Below are 18,720 nucleotides of genomic sequence, written 5' to 3'. Positions count from 1 at the left end.
ATCAGAGTTTAAAGGCAGCTTATTTTTCATGAAACAAATTGCAAATAACTGGAGGGCCTCAAGTGCCTGATCTATTTATAATAAAACCAGTAGGAGGTTTAATTTGCTTATTTTCCTAGCACTTAATAAAATATCTGGCAAACAGAACTGATAAAACCACTTACGTTAAAAAAACTTGTATTTTCGCTTCTTCAACAAGCCTTTAACTGTAGGCTCTGCTCACCCCGGGAGACCATCAAGGGAAACTGGAAATTTGGAGAGTTGAAAAATAAGCACACAAACAAAACCTCTGTGAACAAATCTTTCATGCCTTATTTCTTGTCATTAAAAGGCCATACCCCCAGTTCTTCCAAGATAATTTCACATCACTTTAACAAAAATTCAACGAACTGATGAAAGGAAGAGGTCTTTAAAAAGTGCCAATCTGCTTCCACTTCAGTCAGCTGAGCTGCTGCCAGCAGAGCCATTCATGGGGGAGTTTCTGTGAGGAAGCCCTGAAATAAGCTGGAACTCTGCTTGGGGAAGGAGACATTTTTGATGAACATCCACGTTCACAGAAGCCTGCGAACCCTTTCACAGGGTCTTTGAACAAGGCTGGGAAGAGGAGGATGCAGAGAACAGGTTGGTGGTATGTTCCTCCTGACATTTTTTCTCTGAGGGCTTCTGTAATAATTTCAAATGGCAGTTTGGACTATCTGAGAGGTTCAGCCAGGCTGGTGGCCTGGCAGTGCCAGACCCAAAGGGCAGGGGCTTGGTTCGCAGGCAGCAGGCGGGCAGCGGGACGGCTGCCACCACTTGGCTGTCCTTCAGCAGCGCCAGGTCCCCCTCTGGGCAGCATAAGGGCAACACTAAGGGAGCTGTGCCCACCTGAGCACTTGCTGCAGCACACGGCTCAGGGAAAGCAGCACCTGGGAGAAAAAGACATGCATTTATTTATTTGCTTATTGACATACATTTCAAAAGTATGCAGGACGTTGAGCTTTAGAAGCAAGAAAGAGGATGAGAAGGGTTTGAATAGCCGTGTTTCTACCACACACATGAGTTGTGCGCACATTTTCCTTCCCAGATACTCTACGATACAGCTTATAAAGAACAAGTAACTTCACACCAAGGGTGCTGAGGGCCATAGCGTTGCTTTACTCTGCATGGGAGGGAGCTGTAGGACCAGCTGGCGCAGGTTAAATCAGAAAGCCAAAGTGGCAGGTGTAGGGCATTGGCCTAGGATCGGTGCTGTGCTCAAATGGCTTCGCTGCAGCTGGGTACCAAGTTTTCTGTCCTGCTCTGCCCCGTGTGGTGTAGTCCGTGCAAATGGAACTCTCTGTGCCCGGTAAGTGTTTTTGTGGAGGAGGTAGCTGAGCCCTGGGTCTCCATCCTGCTCTGGAGTAGGGTGTCCTGTGTTCCTGTTGCTGGACGTTCTCTTCCCCTCTCTGTGGATTCCCATCTCCCACTCGCACGTTCCTTCCCACAGCCTTGCATTGCTCCCTGCAGGTCTCGAGTCTCTGCCACTGGTTGCCTTGAATTTAAGGGCTTTGTCCTTTGTTTGATTTCCTATAGGAAGCTAGAGCAGAACGTGGAGGATACAGTTATAAGCTTGTGGTAATGTTGGTAGGGAAAGTTAACATCTCCTGAGTAGCGAATGCTTTGTGTGTGTATGTGTGGCAGTGCTGACAGGCATTAATTAATGAAGGTGCATATCACTGAAAATGAGCAGTCTCAAGGATGGGCAGAGTATCCTACTGAGGAGGTGAAGGGAGACTTTTTGTGGGGGTTATTTGGCTGGTTTTGTTGTTGTTGTTCATATACTGTGCTCCCCTAGGATGGTCTTTTTTGCTGGTCTTCTTTCAACCGTTGGTTCTCACACTGTTCAACGTCTTTCTAATGCAAATGAGCTCCTTTTCAATGTCTTCCTTCAACTGCACAATACTTGGGAAGCTCAGAGAAATGTTGATGCCCTGAGGGCAGGAAATTTTCAAAGCCCCTATGTAAGCAGCTGATGATCAAATCCTGGCAAGTTGTTTGTCTATGTCCTGGTTTTTCTTGCTCACCTGACGTTTACCCGCGCTCTCTGTTGGTGTTGCAGTAGCTGAAAGAGGCATCTGGTCTGTGTCAGCTTTTATCTGCCTCTTTTTCTTTCTACTATGCTTTCTTATGTATGCTTGCTAATTCAATTCAGATTTGGAGGAAATATATGATAAATTAACTGGCAAGGCATCGGCAGCTGCAGGAACTCCATGGTAGAAGAAATCCGTGAACTAATGCAGTTAGTGGCAATGCAAAACCTAGACATGACTGCAAATTACTTCAGCACATATGAGTCTGAAAGCAGAGAGAGAATCCAAGAAACTGGAAAGGAGTCAGGAGAAAAAGATCTTGACCATCAAGTGGCATTTTCCTTGCTCTTCTCGAGTTTGTAGGTGGACTCTGAGCAGAAGAGGGCATCTTGCAGAGCAGACGCCAGCAGGAAGACACGGTGGTTGCAATACTCGGTAATGCAATGGCAAAGCATGTCAAACTCATTCATGGTAACACTGAAGCTGCTACCAGGACCCAGGGCATGGTGCCACCAGTGTCCCTGATCCCTGGGAGTGCCAGGAGCTGTGTCCCAGGTGCCTGCATTCCCCCGGACCATCTGCCTGTGCCAAGGAGTCGGGATATAGTTATGAGGCATTTGCTATGGCCATCTTGTGCTTGGCTCCTGCAGGATTGTCGTGTCTGAGTAATTACACACTTTGAGCAGCCTTACTACAGATATAGAGACAGCTCCCAAAGAGCGCTCTGCCTAATTGCACATTTGCGTTGTTGATGTCAGAATTAAAACCATAGCTGCTTCCCCTGGAAGATCTGTGATGTGGCTGTGATGCCTCCCACAGTTTGTAAGACCCCGGCACAGGGCTGCTGGGGGCACTGCACACACTGTGTTGTAGCTGAGGGTTCCCACTGCCTTTCTTCTTCTGTTCTGGTTTTGTTTGGGTTTTTGTTTGTTTGTTTTTTGGTTTTGAGACAAGTGACATAAATATTCCCTAGCACTGGGGAGCTACATTTATTTTATTTTATTTTTTAATGACTAAACATCTCTTACCTAAATGTTTAGGACAGTTTCCTAAGAGACCTATGCTTACACAGAGCTCTTGCTGGTAGCCAGTGCCACCAGGTGGGACTCCCAGGCTGCTCTCAAGCCAGGGAACAGGCTGGGGACATCCCACAAAGGGGTGCCAGGGAGGGGGATGCCAGGCACAGCCCAGGTGACAACAGCCAGCACACAGAAAGCCTGTGCCTTTATTCAGCTGCTCGAGGTTACAGCTCCTGTGCAGCACCTCCGCACAAAACGGGGAGAGTGCTTCAGCTGCTCTCTTCAGCTGAGGCTTGTGTTTGGCCAGAATGGAGAAACCTGGTACCTGCAGGCTACTGGGATATGGTTATGCCACGCAGAAACAGCGTAAGAAATGAGGTAAAGAGACTTTTTAAATAATTTGGCTGAAAATTAGCTGTAGATTCTTGGTGTGTTGTGTTAGTATTTTTCTTAGAAATAAAAAAGACCGGTGCTCTGCAGGCACTGTGGAGATAAATGGATGTCCTTGACCATAAAATGAAAATTTCTTCTGTTTCCTTTCTGGTCCCTTTTCCCAGAGCGCTTGCCCAGCTCAGCCAGTAACGCTCAGTGCGATAAGCTCTGGTGCTACATGTCAGACTTGCTGGGAGGCAAGGCGGTGAGGGCTGAGCATAGGGAAACCTCTTTCATCCTGACTGATGGACTGAAACAGGGGTGCTGACGTGGAAGCTATCGTGGTGTGAGGATTACAGTTCCTGGAAACCCCCTGGCCTCCACAGCTGGGGTGTAAAGCCACCAGCTCTACAGCCCACAGGGCATACTCCGGTGTAAGTGCGGTCACTGACGGCCCTGCAGATTTGTGGTGAAGCCAGGAGACAGCCAGGGCTCAGGCAGGGGCTGTTCTGTTGACCCAAGTGTCCTGGGCAATCCCAGATGGTACTAGCTGCTGTCTCACACTGGGAAGTTACAGAGTTGGGGGTTTTTAGACCCACATTGCCATCCTCACCCTTCCCTTCATCCCATGCACTGGATTTGCTCATGGCACAGCGAAGGGTGCCCAGGAACCCCCTCACCAGAGCCCTGCAGTGGCTGGGTGCTGTAGCATCAGGGTTGGCTTGGGGACGTGCAACTCCCAGAGCCAGGGGCCAGCCTGTTGCTCTGAAAGGAACCTTTGGAATGAGAAAGTCATGGGACATCATGGGCTTTGGGCAACCATTGGGGAAGCAAAGGTTATCAGGAATGACCTGGCTCAAGGGGCTGGACTCCTGCAGGAGCAAAATAGGTTTGGTGACAGGAGCCAGATCAAGTTATTTCAGTCAGTTGCCCCATTTACAGGATCATTTAGCTTTATGAATGTCAGTTGTGGGTTTGGGTTTTTTCCTTTGCCCTGTTGCTGTTGGATATTGCCTCTGGGAATTACTTTGTTCAGACTTGTTGAGATACCCAGCTGTAAGAAGAGCAAGCACAGAAAAGTTTTCCAGGATACTGAAAGATTAAATTATTTTTGCTTGCATAAAATGACCAAGCAGAAGCATGCTCTCACATAAGAGGAAAAAAGAGGCTAATAGGAATTGTCCATAAATGCCAGGGAACAAGGCCTAGTGGAGAGTGTTCTTTTTCAGGTGCACTGCTGCAAATCTTTAGTAGACAAAGCAAAGGAAAAAGGGGTTACTATGATTGTCAGCACTGTGCAGTTATCTACATCTATATAAAAAGGTCAAATACCTTCAATGTGATTGAAGAACAGAGGTCAGACCTGTTTTGTAGTGACTTTGGACTACCCAGAGAGAGAGAGAGATGGACTCCAGGCAACAATAAGGCGATACAGATAACACAGAAGGAGCAAAAGAGAGATGTCCAAGAGTCTTTTAAAAAATAAAAAAATAAATTTAAAATAGACTCCTTGGAATGTAACTTGAAAAACAGGCAAGTAGGAAAAGAAGGAAACAGAAATGCAAATACTTCCATATTTCCAGGTCTTCAAAAGTGATGGTTTAGGTATGTAATAAGTAGCTACTTTCTCTGAAAAGCAGGCAAAATATTAAATCAAAGAAAAAAGAAAATGTATGTACATATGTATGCACTTTGAAAGCCTCCTGCTGAATTATAAATACCTTTGAATCATAAAATATAAAGCCTGACGGTGATTTCTATCAAAGTTTGAACATGCAGTTTCACTTGTTCACAGCACAGCCTGTGTGCGCTATCATGTTAAAACCAGAGAGAAGACAGACACAGAAACATCCTGTAGGTAAAAAAATAAAAAACAACAAACAACCACCAAACACAAACCTGACTGACAGATTGAGCAATTATTAATGGAAATCTCAACATGGATAGGCACACAGAGCAGACTCCTCTAGGAACTGGCTTTTTTCACACCAGTCAATAAATGAATCATAAGAGGTGAGGTTCTTCCTTCCCCTGGAGATGGGGGGAGGTTAAAAATGCGAAGGCACCTCTGTAACAGCCAGCAGCTGTGCTGGTGCAGTACAGATGCTGCGATGGGACACTGCTGCTGCGCTGGCAGAAGCGGTGGCTTGCAAGACTCCCGTGGGCACCACCCAAAAAACTACTAGAAAAATACTTGAAGTTGTTGTGGAGTGGAGGGCACGTAACCCTGAGGAACAGCATGTTGGGGACTGGCAAAGCACCCGAAAGCTGCAGTTCTGGAAGCAGGCAGCCTCTCTGGTGCTCCCTCCATGCCACGCACCCAGGCTATTGCCTGTAGCTGGACAAAGGATGCGCCAGGATGGGCTGTCACAGCTGTGGAGTCAGGGAGGTCTATGGGGCTGAAAGACGTGAGCCTTGTGAGAAGCGGGGGAGCCACAGCAGGAGCGGGAGTGGGGCTGTGAGTGTCATGACGCTGGCAAGGTAGGGCCAGGCTGGCTTGTGGCAGTGGCAAGCTCTGCCCACCCTGGGCAGTCAGTCCTTGCTCCAAGCCAGCAACTGGTCTACAAAGCCTCTGCTTATGGTCACAGTGATATTTCACCCCTGGGTTGATGTCCTGGCCCAGCCCCAGCCCCAGGAAGGAGCCTGATGCCCAGGGGCTGCCCCTTGTGCCTCCTGGCCTGCCCTGCTCCCTGGCTGGGGTGGTAGGATGGGTCCTGCTGGCTGCGTCCTGCCCTGCTGAACCTCCCAGGCAGCCCCTGGCCACAGTGACCTGGAGGGCTGGGTAACCATGGGCAAGGCAGTCCCATGAACTGCAAGCAGCAAAGAAAAATTTCTGGTGGGAATTGTACGACTGAACCTCAGGTCATCATTGTTATCTGTAATTCAGGGAGGAAAACTGTGACGGGAGCTGGAGACAGAGCGTACAGAGCAGGAGGGAGGTACCGCATCTGCAGGCGCAGTCCAAGGAGCGTGGAGGTCTGCCCAGGAAGGAAGAGCTGCGAGCAGCTCAGCAGAGATGGAGGAGGAAGCAGCTCTGACGGAAACGATGACCTGGATTCTCAGATCACTGAATTGCAGGAAGACTTAGTGTCTAATTGAGCAGCCAGCAAAAAAACCAGTAGAAAAGCAAATTAGAGCCTGATGAGAAACTGTAAGTCCTTCACCCAGCAGCAAAGCTTTCTGGAAGGAGAAAAAGGATGGCACTGTCTGAGAAAACAGTTTTGAGGTCAAGCTGGACAACAGCAGAGTCTTTCCAAAGCACTGGGAAAGGAATCTAGTTGAGCCAGCAGAAAGTTCCTCAGCTGAACAATATATAGGAGCAGGTCCAGGAGGCAAATCTCAACATGTGGTGAAGGCAGTCACATTGCCCTGGAAATGCAAAGGACAAAGCAATTGTCCCCTAACTCTGTGGACATTCCTCCTACGTTACCAAGGCTACGCAGCTTCAGTAAGTAGGAATTGGGTCATTCAGTAATTGTATATCATTATGACAGGTAATCATATCATATGGGCATCTTTTATTGATTTTCATTGCGGCTAAAAAGGATTTAGTGTGACATGAAGCCATTAATACAGGGAGATGCATGGATTTCCAGCAGCAACATGCAGAAATCTGAATAGAGCTCTACAAAGGAAAAAAACCCTTCCTGCTCTGGAGGGTGTGTATGTTTGTGATGCCCAGAAAGGCCTTGCAACAGGGTGTCCAAATGACTGCAAGGTCCACAGGAGAGGCTCACGTGGCAGCACACCTTCGGATCACTACAGTTTACTGGTGCAAGCCCTCACATGGATGCACTTGCATTGACTAGAGATACTTCCAACAGTTTAGCTTGTCTTCGTGGGTGTCAAGAGCAAGTTAAACCCAGTTAATATTATCTGGATTTGATACACATCAGGTACAGGGTCAGCTGCTTTAAAGCTGTAACTTGAGGCCAGATCTCTTGCCTCTCCTGCTAGCAGGATGTGCTGCTCAGAGCACAGGCCTTCGACATAGCTGTGCTGCCACCGGCCCCTTGGTGGGTTAACCTGCAAGCTGCCACCTTTGTACACCCACATTTCTCACAGGGGGGTAATTCCTGGTGCCCCATCCTGTGCCCAGGGCAGGCTGCGCTTTCAAACCACTGCAGCCTGCCTGGCACTCGCTGTGTGTGGTGGGCACCTTCTGCCCCATCCCTGATCAGCATGGTACCTTCTGCACCTGCCTGTGCGCAGGTGACAGGAATTTAGGGAGATCTGGGGTTGGTTTTCCCAGGCTGGGCACCAGAGCAGCAGGCGGCAGTGCTGGGGGAAGGTGAAGGGGCTCCTGGTTATGCATGTCCAGTGAAGGCTGTTTATGTTGTTCCCTTTACAGAAAGCATCTGGAGATACTAAAGCTGGAGCCCTGTGCAACCCCAAGGAAGATGTCCAGAAGTACTGAGTGATCCACTAGCTGTCATCAAGAGACAGACAGACATAGCGAGGTGGGTAACCAGCACAGGCAGAGTAATGTGCCTGGGGACACCTGGCCAGCAGCAGAGCGTGCTATCAATAAAAAAACAGGTAGGTAGCACTTCATCATGGAGTGCTCTTGCTAAGCATGTGAACGCTGCCTCTCAGATCCCTCACGCAGCACCAGAGGGGGTAATGCTGCTCTGTTCACTCACAGCAAACCTGCCTTTGATAGCATGAAGTAACACCCAGTTTTCACCTGCCACTTTTAAAGACAGAAAACAAGATCTAGGAGCTGTAGCTCACTAGGAGAGCATCACAGCACTTGGTCATGCTTTTTCATTCTCCTCCCTGGTGGCTCTCCAAATTAACCATGTCTTTTTCTCCACTCCCATCTCCATGACTGCAGGTCTCCAGTGCATCCTTGGGTACCCTCTCTGCTCTTCAGCTGCTGCTCCTGCATGGCCCAGTCTCCTGAGGTCCTACACTGTGTCTGGCAGCTCTGTGCAGTTTCAGAAACCTTGGGGTGTCTAAAGTGGAGGGTAGGCAAACTGGGCCCTGCTTACCTGCAGCCATACTGCCAGCCTGTCCTCCACTTTCTATGAGCCCTTCCTTGTCTTCTTCTTTGGCTTCCATCCGGGCCTTGGTAGCATACCAAGAAGTTGCAAATGATCTCCAAAACCTCAAGCATTTCAGTAGAGTTGTAGCTGTCGGCAAGAGTCCATGCTAAAGCTGCAGCTACCGCAGCAGTGAAGCAAGTGGAGAGGGCTGATGGTGCTGGGTCTGAGTGCTGCACAGCTTGCTGTGACACTGGGAGAGCATCTCCTCCCTCTGCTCCAGAGGAAAGAGCTGGAAGGAAAATGATCATGTGTGATCATTGTGTTCATCTGAGAGAGAATTTAATTTGTTTGTGGATTCAGCTGCCCAGTGCAAGCAATATTTGTAAGCACTGGCAGGTAAGGGCAGGACACGGTGTCTCTTTGCTTCTACTGGTTATCCAGCGTCCCCAGGTGAGTGAGGGCAGGGGTCTAAATGGGATAGTCCAGTGGAGCGTGGCCCATGAGGGAAGGCCTTTCATGAGCCGAGAAGTCCTTGTAACTTCCTTCATCCCTAATTTTAGGATAAATCCATTAGCAGGTTTGGCTTTTTCCCTGTGCCTTTCCTTCTCCCCTCTCTCCCTGCTAGTCTCTTTACACAGTCAGGTGGGTAACGCTTTCCTGACTACAGAAGTCAACCAGAAAGAAAACAGACATTGGAAACCCACTGTCACTTGGAAGGTTGTTCATGGTGCGGGTATAAACCAGACGCAGCTTTAACAACAAAGCACATTTTTTTTTCTCCTGTGGCTGCTTCTCCTATCAGTAATGGAAACAAGAAAGTGGTGCCCTCTCCGAGCACGTTATCCTGACTCCCCGGAGTGGCAGCGACGGTCCTGGAGCGCAGCGCGTGGGTGACCCTTAGCGGGTCTAACGCCTTGCCTGCCGGCCATGGAACCGGCACGCAGCTGTGACCGGTGCCTGTGGCAGCAGCCGGGGCTGACCCCAGGTAGCCCCTGCGATGGGGCGGGGGGCGGAGGGGCACGGGGAGGGGTCCGCGGAGGCCGGGCCGTGAGCAGGGCACGCTGCGCAAATACCGCGGCGGCGCGATCGTGCCGAGCGCCAGCCCCTTCCCCCGGGCTGCTCGCCTCGCTCACCGCCCGGCTGCTGCCCACCGCCGCACCGCTCCGGCCCCCTTCACCGAACGCTTCCGCGGGTCCCTCCCCACGCGTGAGCCGGCGGCCCCCGGCTGCCCGCCCGTCCCCAGGCCGCGCTCGGCTCCGCGGGCCGGCAACGACCGGCGCCTGTGCCCCCGGGGGTGCGCAGGCGGGAGGCGCGCCGCCAGGGGGCGCCGGGGAGCGGCCGGGACGCGGCCCGCAGTGGCACCTGCTGTCGGGGCCGGGCAGCGCCGCAGCCCCGGCGCTTCAGGAGCGGCCGCGGGTTTTTAACTCCGTTTGCCAGCCACCAGTTTATTTCACTCGACCCAGGAAACGCTGGTAGGATTTAGGCGGGATTGCGAACCAGACCCCTTCGTTCCAGCGGGAGTCGTGCCCGGTAAGGATCTGCCCGTTAACTGAAGGGACAGATCACCGCAGGGATCCCTTCCCACACCGGCCGTGCAAGGGCTCATCGGGATGGCTTGCGTGGAGCCCTCGCCCAGATCAGAGATCAGCTGTAGCTTGAGAAGAGTTTGCTTCCAAAGCCTGATCGTCTTTGAAGCGTCTTCACAGTAACAGATCAATGTTTCTCCTTTGCAACTTTTCCTTATTCCAATTGTGCTGCAGAACTGGGCTCGTGAACAAAGAACCCTTTCTTAGGGCTGAGATAAACTCCTTTTATAACAATTATTGGAATATCCCAGTCAAAGGCTGCAGCCATCTCTGATCCATTTCAGAGCCCAACAGCAAGGCTGTTACTGGTTCCCTTTATTTGTCCACATACGTTTTTTTTTAACCAGGGTGCCCACTGTGGCCACGCTGCTCCCTGTGACAGTGGCCAGCCCTAGCTGTCGTGTTACCATGTGGCCGTGACTGGGTGGTGTAATAATTTTTGCTTTTGTCTTCCTTTGCAGGGCTGTTAAAACCAGCAGCCGGCATCAGGTGAGCAGAACGAGGCTGGGAACGCTAGGCGTGGAGCACGCGAAACCAAATGAGCAAAGCCCTGCCCCTGGGAGCAGCCTGCTGACAGGGGTGGCGGGTGGAGAGGAGGGGGTGCCGGGCCTGGAGCTCGGTAGGGGGGAGCCTGGGAAGGGCCGAGGGTCCCTGGCTAGATGAGCTTGCTGCATCTGAAGTGCCGCAGGGGGTGGCCTGCGTGGGAAGGTGGGATGCTGGTTAGGGATGTAAGAGGGAGGAAAGAACATGTTAGTGGGCGTCATCCAAAGACAGATTTCATTTGCTTTGAAGATCTGTTCTGTCTTTTCTGTTAGGGCATATGGAGTTGGCTGCATTGTGTCCTGAAGCCATGTGGATGTTGGTTTGCCTGATGTAACGAAGGATTCAATGGTGCATAGCTTCCTGTAATGTGGTCTGATAGGACATCTTCAATTTGCCACTGTAGACAAGTTTCTTTGATTGCTTTGTGACTAGTGCAATTGGAAACATATTCCAAACACAATGATGGGAAGAAAGGGAGGCCTACATTTCCCTTCAGTGCTCCCCATGTGATCTATCTGGATCGTGTGCCCATGCAGTTTTCTGTGGTTCTTGTGCATACAGCTACCCACTGAGTGAAGTAGGAGTCTCCCTGCTTTCTTGACATTAAAGGAGCTATTCTTTCAAAGCATGGGGTTTTCCAGGTTAGTAATAAAAGTATCATTGTGCTTCTTAAAGGTAGAGTTCTGCAAGTGCAGTTCATAAACAAGTGTCATGGGATGTCTTCAGAGCAACTCGGGGTCTGCTCCACTTCCACAGAGATCATGAAAGTCTTGCTGTTGACTTAGATCTTGCTATTGACAATATTGTGCTTCACCTCCAGTTGTTATTCCAGCAGAAGAGAGGTCTCGCAAGGACCTACATCACATCTGCAGGCCCTTCTGGCTGTCAGCCCATGTCCCTTGTGAAGCTGTGCCAGGCACTGATTTACCAGAGGCACAGTAAAATGCTGCACCTTACCTTAAAATTCCTGAAGACAGAAACAAATTCACAAGCTTTGGTCTGCAGGTGTCAACACACAAACCTGCCTGTCCAGGTGGGAGAGCTCAGTCCTCTCCATCAGCTACATTCAGGGTTTTCAAAGTCCTGCATCAGCATTTTTCAAGCCTGTACACGTTTGAACAGGAAAAAAACATCTGTAAAACTCAAGTGAATGGACTGGAGGGAAAATCTCGAAAAAGCAAGTGGAGATCCAGCAAATATGTGAGTCTGATCCATTCTGGCTTTTTCTGCCATCTTGGAGGAGTTCTAGAAATGCTTGCACCACATCAAGCAAGGACACAGCTGTAGTGTCCAAAGCAGGTGAGATCTTGCAGGTTGGCATCCCAGAGGTCCATGTACCACTCCACTGTGACACACGCTGCACTTCATTTGCAAGTTTTGGATTAGCTTTGAGACAAACTACAAACTATCATCCAGCCACAGATTTACTCCTAAGAGCAAAACGAGCTTGTCCATGGGTATGGTGACTTGCAGCTCTTATCCAAACGATCCAGCTCTGGGAAAGGAAAACGTAAGGGTCTCACACTGATGTGAGCTCAGTGATTTGAGGATTTTGCTGTACTTAATGGCTCTGATAACTGAGTTGGGTGGAAAGACCATCTCCTCTCTGTTTCTGCTCCTCCTGTTCTCTGCAGGCCCAAAAGGAGGACGTGAGGGCACAGCCCACCTCCTATGTGAAGGCAAGTGAAAAGGGGAGGAAAGCACTCTCTCTTGCTTGTCTCCTACAGCCCTGGCACCAGCAGTGTGGAGCTCACCTTGTCCTTCTCCCTCCCCAAACTTAGCAAGCCAGGCAATATTTTTAGGACAGATTCTGCTCACCTAGATTTTAGAACTTCACACAAGAATAGATAACTCATAGTGCAACAGGGCTGAACTTCAGGGATCTTCACCTTCCCCCACCCTCAGTTTCTCTGGTTGGGACTTCATCCCAGACCATTATATGCTTAGCCAGGCACAGCAGAGATCAGCTCTTCCTTCCTGTTCATGCAGTCCTGAGCAAACTGGTTGTACTTTGTTAGAAGAGTAAACGGCAACCAGCATCGCAGTCAGCTCTACCATCATCACTGATCTTGAGCTGTCAACTGCTTTTGCTGTTTCTTATTTGCTGGCAAAGACACTCAAGCCAAAGGTCCTTTGGGAGATGCAAAGACAATAGAAGGAAACATTTGCCTGATGTCTGATGTTACCGCAAAAGGCTGGCCAATGCACATAAAAATATTGGACTTATGGAAAACTCCATGGGAAAATTACGGGATTAAGACCTCTGCTTCTAAGGACCTACCTGCTCCCTGACGCATGCTCCAGTTCTGGCTGGAATATCAGGCTTTCTCAGCAGACTCCCACCCCTAAAGCTGAAGGGCTTTTGGGCTTAGGTAGGGCACGGTACACAGCAGTCACAGCAGCTCCCTAAGTAATTCCCTGTTTTCTATTCCAAATCCCATCATGTTATCCACATTTTCTAAAAGGGACAGCTGCTCCCGTCTGACTAGTCCTGATGTAGAGCACAATTTAAACTCAAGACACTGACTGCCCAATCCTTCCTGGAGTTCTTCCTTTGGTGCATTTTGACTCTTCCCTTTTGCACCAGAAACACCCTAGTTCAGACACAAGTTGTGACTGTTCTGTGCAGCTGCTGCTTGTTATCATGTCAGATTCTTTTGTATCAAAAGAGATCCTGTCTGTGTATGAAGTGAATCCAAGTTATAAAAGAAGAGAAAAATGTGGATGCCCTGGGGTTAGGGATGAGCTGTGGGACTGTCTTAAACCCGGGGAGATTAATTTCTGATTCTGCGAACAAGCTCTGAGTGGGAAATGTTGCCTGCTACAACTAATGTGTTGAGACTAAGTGTATGTGAGGGTTGCATCTCTGGAAAGTGTTGTGAAGGACCACTGTCAGCACAGGAAACCTAGAACATGTTGCATGGTCAGCAGGCATAAATTGGACAAGGTAGACGCTTTTCAGTGGATTTACTGTAGATTTAGTAACATTTCATTATTATTTCGTGTATATTCAGATTTACATCCAAGCAAAGTGGTTTGCAATGGAAGCAGCTGCAGATCAGGAGGACAATGTATGTGAGTACCAGCAGAACTCGCATCACAGCAGCACCAAGTATAGGGTTATGTAATTTGGAAGCGTGGGTACCTGTCTCTTACCTTTTGTTGCACTAACTTGAATTTGTTTTGCAGAGGAACACATACAGGAAAGGTCTGTGTGGCTATTTTTGAAGAGGAAAGACAGAAGAACTTGTTGATAGCAAGGAGAGTTTGAAGATGAGTTCAACAACAGATATTCAGATGTGAAGAAGAAATTCTGTAGTAGGCACCAGTAAGACAAGCTGTTCTATATAGGAAACATCTAAATAAAAATGGGAGTTGATAGTAACAGCAAAGAGAGAGACAGTTGTGTTTTGGTTTTTTTTTTCCAGAGGTTTGGAACGAAAGCAGAGAAAATTGATATAGAGAAAACCAGGAATATAGACCTGCCAGTATCCTCCAGGCCAGCAATGCCACAAAATGGCATTTGGAAACTAGACATGTACCAGAAGCTTTCTCAAACACTGGGAATCAAGAAAGAGGTGGTCACAAATCTAACTTCAAAATATATTCAGGATACTGTTTCAGTGGACAGTGAGGATAAAGAGCTGGAAATCTGGAGTCCAAATACATGGATAACAGGACAATACCACGTGCAAAAAGCTCCTAAAAAACCCACTGCAAACAGGCTTAAAAAATACTTGGTAATGTACTGATCTCGGGGTCCAGAGGTGTCACTTGAAAATAATGAAGTGCTGTCTCACTTTTGCTGACTCGAGAACACACTTGCAAATTATTCCAGGCTGTATTAACAAGCATGTGTGGACCTGAGATTACAGCAATGCCAATTACAACGCATGCCAAACTAGCAGCCAAACGTGGGCTCAGGAGTCACAGGGGGTAGGGGAAGAGTATAGGGCACGTTAAGCTATGAGACCGCTTTGTTGTAAAAATATGAGCAAAATTTGGAAGCACATGAGAACTGCTAGCATTTTGCTGAGTCCTCAGATCTGAGCCTGCTAAATTAATGTTTAAAGTAAAATAACAAGATTTTATAATATGTTTCTAGCTAGTCATTTGACAGCTTTCCACAGATGGTCTGAAGTATGTATGAAAATATAATACAAGTAGAAAATTTCTTGTCTAACTTTACAGAATTCTTATGTGCTCTCTCTCGTGCACACCTTCTACATGTCCTGCAGCAACAGTCTAAATGTAATGATTTCATGACCACTGGTGGTTTTGGGGTGGTGATACAAGGCTGGAAAAGTGGAAGCAGAAGAAACCTAGCAAGAAAGAGTGATGTTCCTGGTAAGAAAAAAAGGAGTGTGGAAATGCAAGGGACTTGCGAAGCAAAGCAAGAGAATCAGTGAAGGTGGCGTTAGCAGCACTCAGTTAATCTAGGAAAGTGTAGAGGTTGGCTGAGGTGCAAGATGGAGAGACGCTCATCAGGAGCAGGGACCAGCACAGGTGTAGATGCTAGCTGAAGCCCTCTAAGCAGATGAGGTGGTCTCCAGAAGGTGCCCCAGGAGGCATCTGTGTCCTTCACATGGGAGAAAGGAGAGGGCATGTGTGCTGGAGACTCCCAGGGGGAGGGCAGGGCACAGATGGTAGCAAGGAAGAATGGCTAGTGTGCTGGGGTGGGGATGGAGGGAAGACACTGGGGTTCTGGTCCAAGGGGCTGTGTGGAAATGGAGAAGGTGGCAGAGAAGAAAAGCAATTCCAAGAAACAGGAGGGAATATGGCTTCAAAAGGAATTTGCATTCAATGGCATCAAAAGCAACAGTACAGCCAGCGGAATGGGAATGGAGGAGTGAGAGGCTGTGAAACATGGTGGTGCAACCACTGGAATAAAGGTTTAGACCAGGGTTGTTAGGCTGGAGTTGGCTGTGGTGCTGGCTGGAATCTCCCATTCAAAGGACAAGGAAGAAGAAAGGTGGGTCAGGATGGGATCTGGGGACAGTGAGAGATTAGAACATGCTTACATTGGAGGGCTTGTTGAAGGAGCCTGGAGGAAAATGAATTCAGAGAGGTGAAGAATGGAGTAAGGGTCCATTGGTACAGGCTATTGGGAGGTGGGAGGAGATGCAGTTTCTGGGGTATTTGGATAGACAAGAGCAGAGAATGAGAAATGCTGTTGACTGTGTAAGAGCCATGGAGAGTGCAGGAGAGGACCAAGCCTGGCTCAGACCCAGGAGAAGCTGGCAGTGCCCTGCACAGGGATATAAGAAAGAGAAGGACTGTGTGAAGGAGTAGCCTGAGGTGGTGGGCAGGTGGGCTAAGGGGAAGGAAACTAGAGGAGAAAGACTGGGAGAGAGGGTGGAACAAGAGGCGCTAGGGAAGAGCATGGATGTGAGTAATGGGGAAGTAAAGAGGAAGGAAAGCGTACAGCAATGCAGCCAGGCTTTGTGTGGCTGAGGAGTGCAAGAGAAAAGGCGATGGGAGTCAGAGAGCAGAGCTAGCGTGAAGGTGGAAAGGATGGAGAGATGAAAGTGTTCTGGGGTGGGAGGGAGGGGGAGAGATAAATGAATAGGCAAATTATAACTAATGCAATAATTAGGTGCTACAGGAGTAATCTGATTGTCACCCAAAAAAAGAGGGTGTTTGTGAGTGAGGGGGAGGCATGATCAGGCTGGCAGAGCAGGCAGGCAGAGGAACAGAGGTGGGCTGAGCCCTCCTGGGCACAGAGGCAGCGCAGCGGGAGCAGCAGGCAGCAGATGCTGGGGCTGCAGTTCCTATGGCAACATATGCAGGCGAATGCAACAAGTGTGCAAACGTGGCAGCATTAGCAGGGGACAGCTTGGCACGTTTCCATGTCATGCTGCTCGGGGTGGTAGCAGAGCCATGTACTGTCCCTGGGTACCAGGGCTGCAGGGTGCTGCCCCTGTGGAAACCGGCACAAGCTACTGGCACGTTTTGAGGCCAGGCCCCCTCACTGCTGGGAGATGCATTTCTTGTGCTTTTGCTCTTCCATCCTGGGCATCCCAAAGCCCAGCAGAACGAGGGCCTGCTGAGCATCTTGTCAGCAGTGAGCTGTGTGTTGTGTGCCACATGGCGAGGAGGTAGCTCTACAGCACAGACCTCTGGAGCAGGCAATGGGAGAGCGAGCATCCCTCCCTCTGGTCCCTCACACCCATGTACCATAAGGCTGGGGTCTTAAATCTCCGGTGCCCTGCCTCGGAGTGGCCTGCTGCAGCTGGCACATGCCTCCAGGCACCTACAGCGTGCAGCTGCCTTCCAACCAGGCTATCACAGCCCAGAGCCAGCCTGCTTAGGGCAGGCAGAAATAGCACACGCTTTTCACAGGCTGGGCCCTTATTCTCCATTCCTCAGTAATTTTTGGCAGAATTTTCCCTTCCTCTCCTATTTTGTCTCCTGTAATTAACCAGCACTTTGAGCATGCAGCTATTCCACAGCATTATGCTAATGTCCTATGCTAGACAGCTGGAGACAGAGCACAAAGGCCGATTTTTCTGCCCAAAGAAGCAGCGTTCCCTAAAGCACTGCCATCAGACAGACAGACCCCATCCCTGCGGGGTGCTGAGCAAGGGTACTGCTCCTTTCGCCTTCAGGAGGCGCCCTGGCAGAGGAGGCAGCCGGCAGGGGGCCCATGGGGGCCAGGCTGCCCCCCCCAGCGCAGCCTTGCTCCCGGTGAGGTGCATCAGCCCCCCAGAGCAGCGCGGGGGGTGCCGGCGGTCTGCAGCCGCGGCTGGGCGTGCAGCTGCGCCGAACGGCAGGGGGAGCTCTGGGCGAGGAAGAGCAGCAGGACGGCGGCAGCAGCCCTGGGCAGGGGGCAGGCGGGTGCGCGGGCGGCGGCTGCCGGCACGCTGCGCCGGGTGCGGGGCTCAAACTGCAGAAAGGGGATGAGGAAGAAAGGGGCCTGAGAGAGGGAGAAGTGGTTGAAAAGCAGCCACCATGGAAACGCAACGCCGGGAGAACTTTAGGTATGAAAAGACATGAAAGAGGCGAGCAGGAGAAGTGTCTGGGTGCTCTTTCCCTTGTAAGATTTAAGGCTTGGGCTAACCAGGGTGCCTGGTGCTAAACGGCTCTGAGGGGGAGGCGGGTATCTTAGCTACTCGGGAGTCTCTTCTGTGTATTTAAACGTTTAAAAGGGCTGGCTACATTATTTTTTTTTTCTCCTGTGGAGAATGCTCTGTGTTGAGAACTATTCTCGAGTCAAATTCATTTCACAAAGTTTCAGTGACATTTTGAGAGATTCTAGTGGCATGAATTCTCACCAGGATCAAAGCGAAGCGGTGAATATGCTTTTGTGGCTGTGTAAACGCATCCACTGGAAGATGATGGCCATTTCTGCCACACGTGGGATGACAGCAGTAACAACAGCCACATCACAGCACCTACAAAGCCAAAGCATGGATGTGACTCTCCAGCCACAGACATCTGAGCAGGAAAATAAATATCCTGGTCTTTTCACCCCTCATTCCCGTGGTGCCCGGTGCAGCGCAAGAGTGGGCATGATTCATTCTACAGTCTCTGGGCAACCCAAGGGAAAACCATCTGCTAATTTCAGTTCCTGATGTCAGAATGTATAATTACCCTGACAGAGCAAAACGTTATTTTGGGTTAAGGCATGATCAGACCTTCCTTCTCCCACTACCTGTTTCCGTATGGTGATAACCTAAGTTGGAGGGCTGGGGGAAGGTATATGTTTAGTTGTTTTGTGGTGGCTATACAGTGTAGGCAGGGAATTAATTGCTGCGTAATACATAAAATATTGCCAGTGCTTTCTCCAATTAATTTACATTCAAGATAAACACAGAGAAGATAATGATTTGGAGATTACAGTAACCTGCTTCCCTGCCGCTGCACACATGTGCAATACTCCTCCGCAGAAGATGAAGCATGTTTCAAATGAGCGTGCTGATGGCCACCATGGCTGTGGCTAGGAATCGCAGGAATACCTGGGATCTTTAAGGTGTGTTGTGTTAGAGTGGATAGCCTGCTGCTAAACTGACAGTGGATATCTAATTATAGAAGCTCTAGGAACTGGAATACTTTGGTTTATTGTCATTGCATTTGAAAAAGTATTGGTAAGAAGACCTCAGAGGTGGAGTTATATCATGTTGTTGCTATGTTTTCCCTTGGGTAGAGTGTCTAGAATGGA

The 18,720-nt window shown here is 49.5% G+C and overlaps 1 long non-coding RNA gene across 1 annotated transcript; it reads left to right on the top strand.

Moving 5' to 3' along the window:
- The first annotated feature begins 366 nt into the window (after positions 1 to 366).
- LOC114017633 (uncharacterized) lies at positions 367 to 14,842 on the top strand. Its single transcript, XR_008734810.1, has 6 exons — positions 367 to 628; positions 6,330 to 6,890; positions 7,794 to 7,902; positions 8,280 to 9,415; positions 10,478 to 10,505; positions 13,749 to 14,842. It is a non-coding gene; the product is annotated as an uncharacterized LOC114017633 (long non-coding RNA).
- Positions 14,843 to 18,720: the final 3,878 nt, after the last annotated feature.

This window comes from Falco cherrug, chromosome 12 (genome assembly GCF_023634085.1).
Source record: "Falco cherrug isolate bFalChe1 chromosome 12, bFalChe1.pri, whole genome shotgun sequence".
Classification (NCBI taxonomy): domain Eukaryota; kingdom Metazoa; phylum Chordata; class Aves; order Falconiformes; family Falconidae; genus Falco; species Falco cherrug.
The sequence above is the reverse complement of the archived record's forward strand: the minus strand, read 5'-3'. Positions and strand labels throughout refer to the sequence as shown.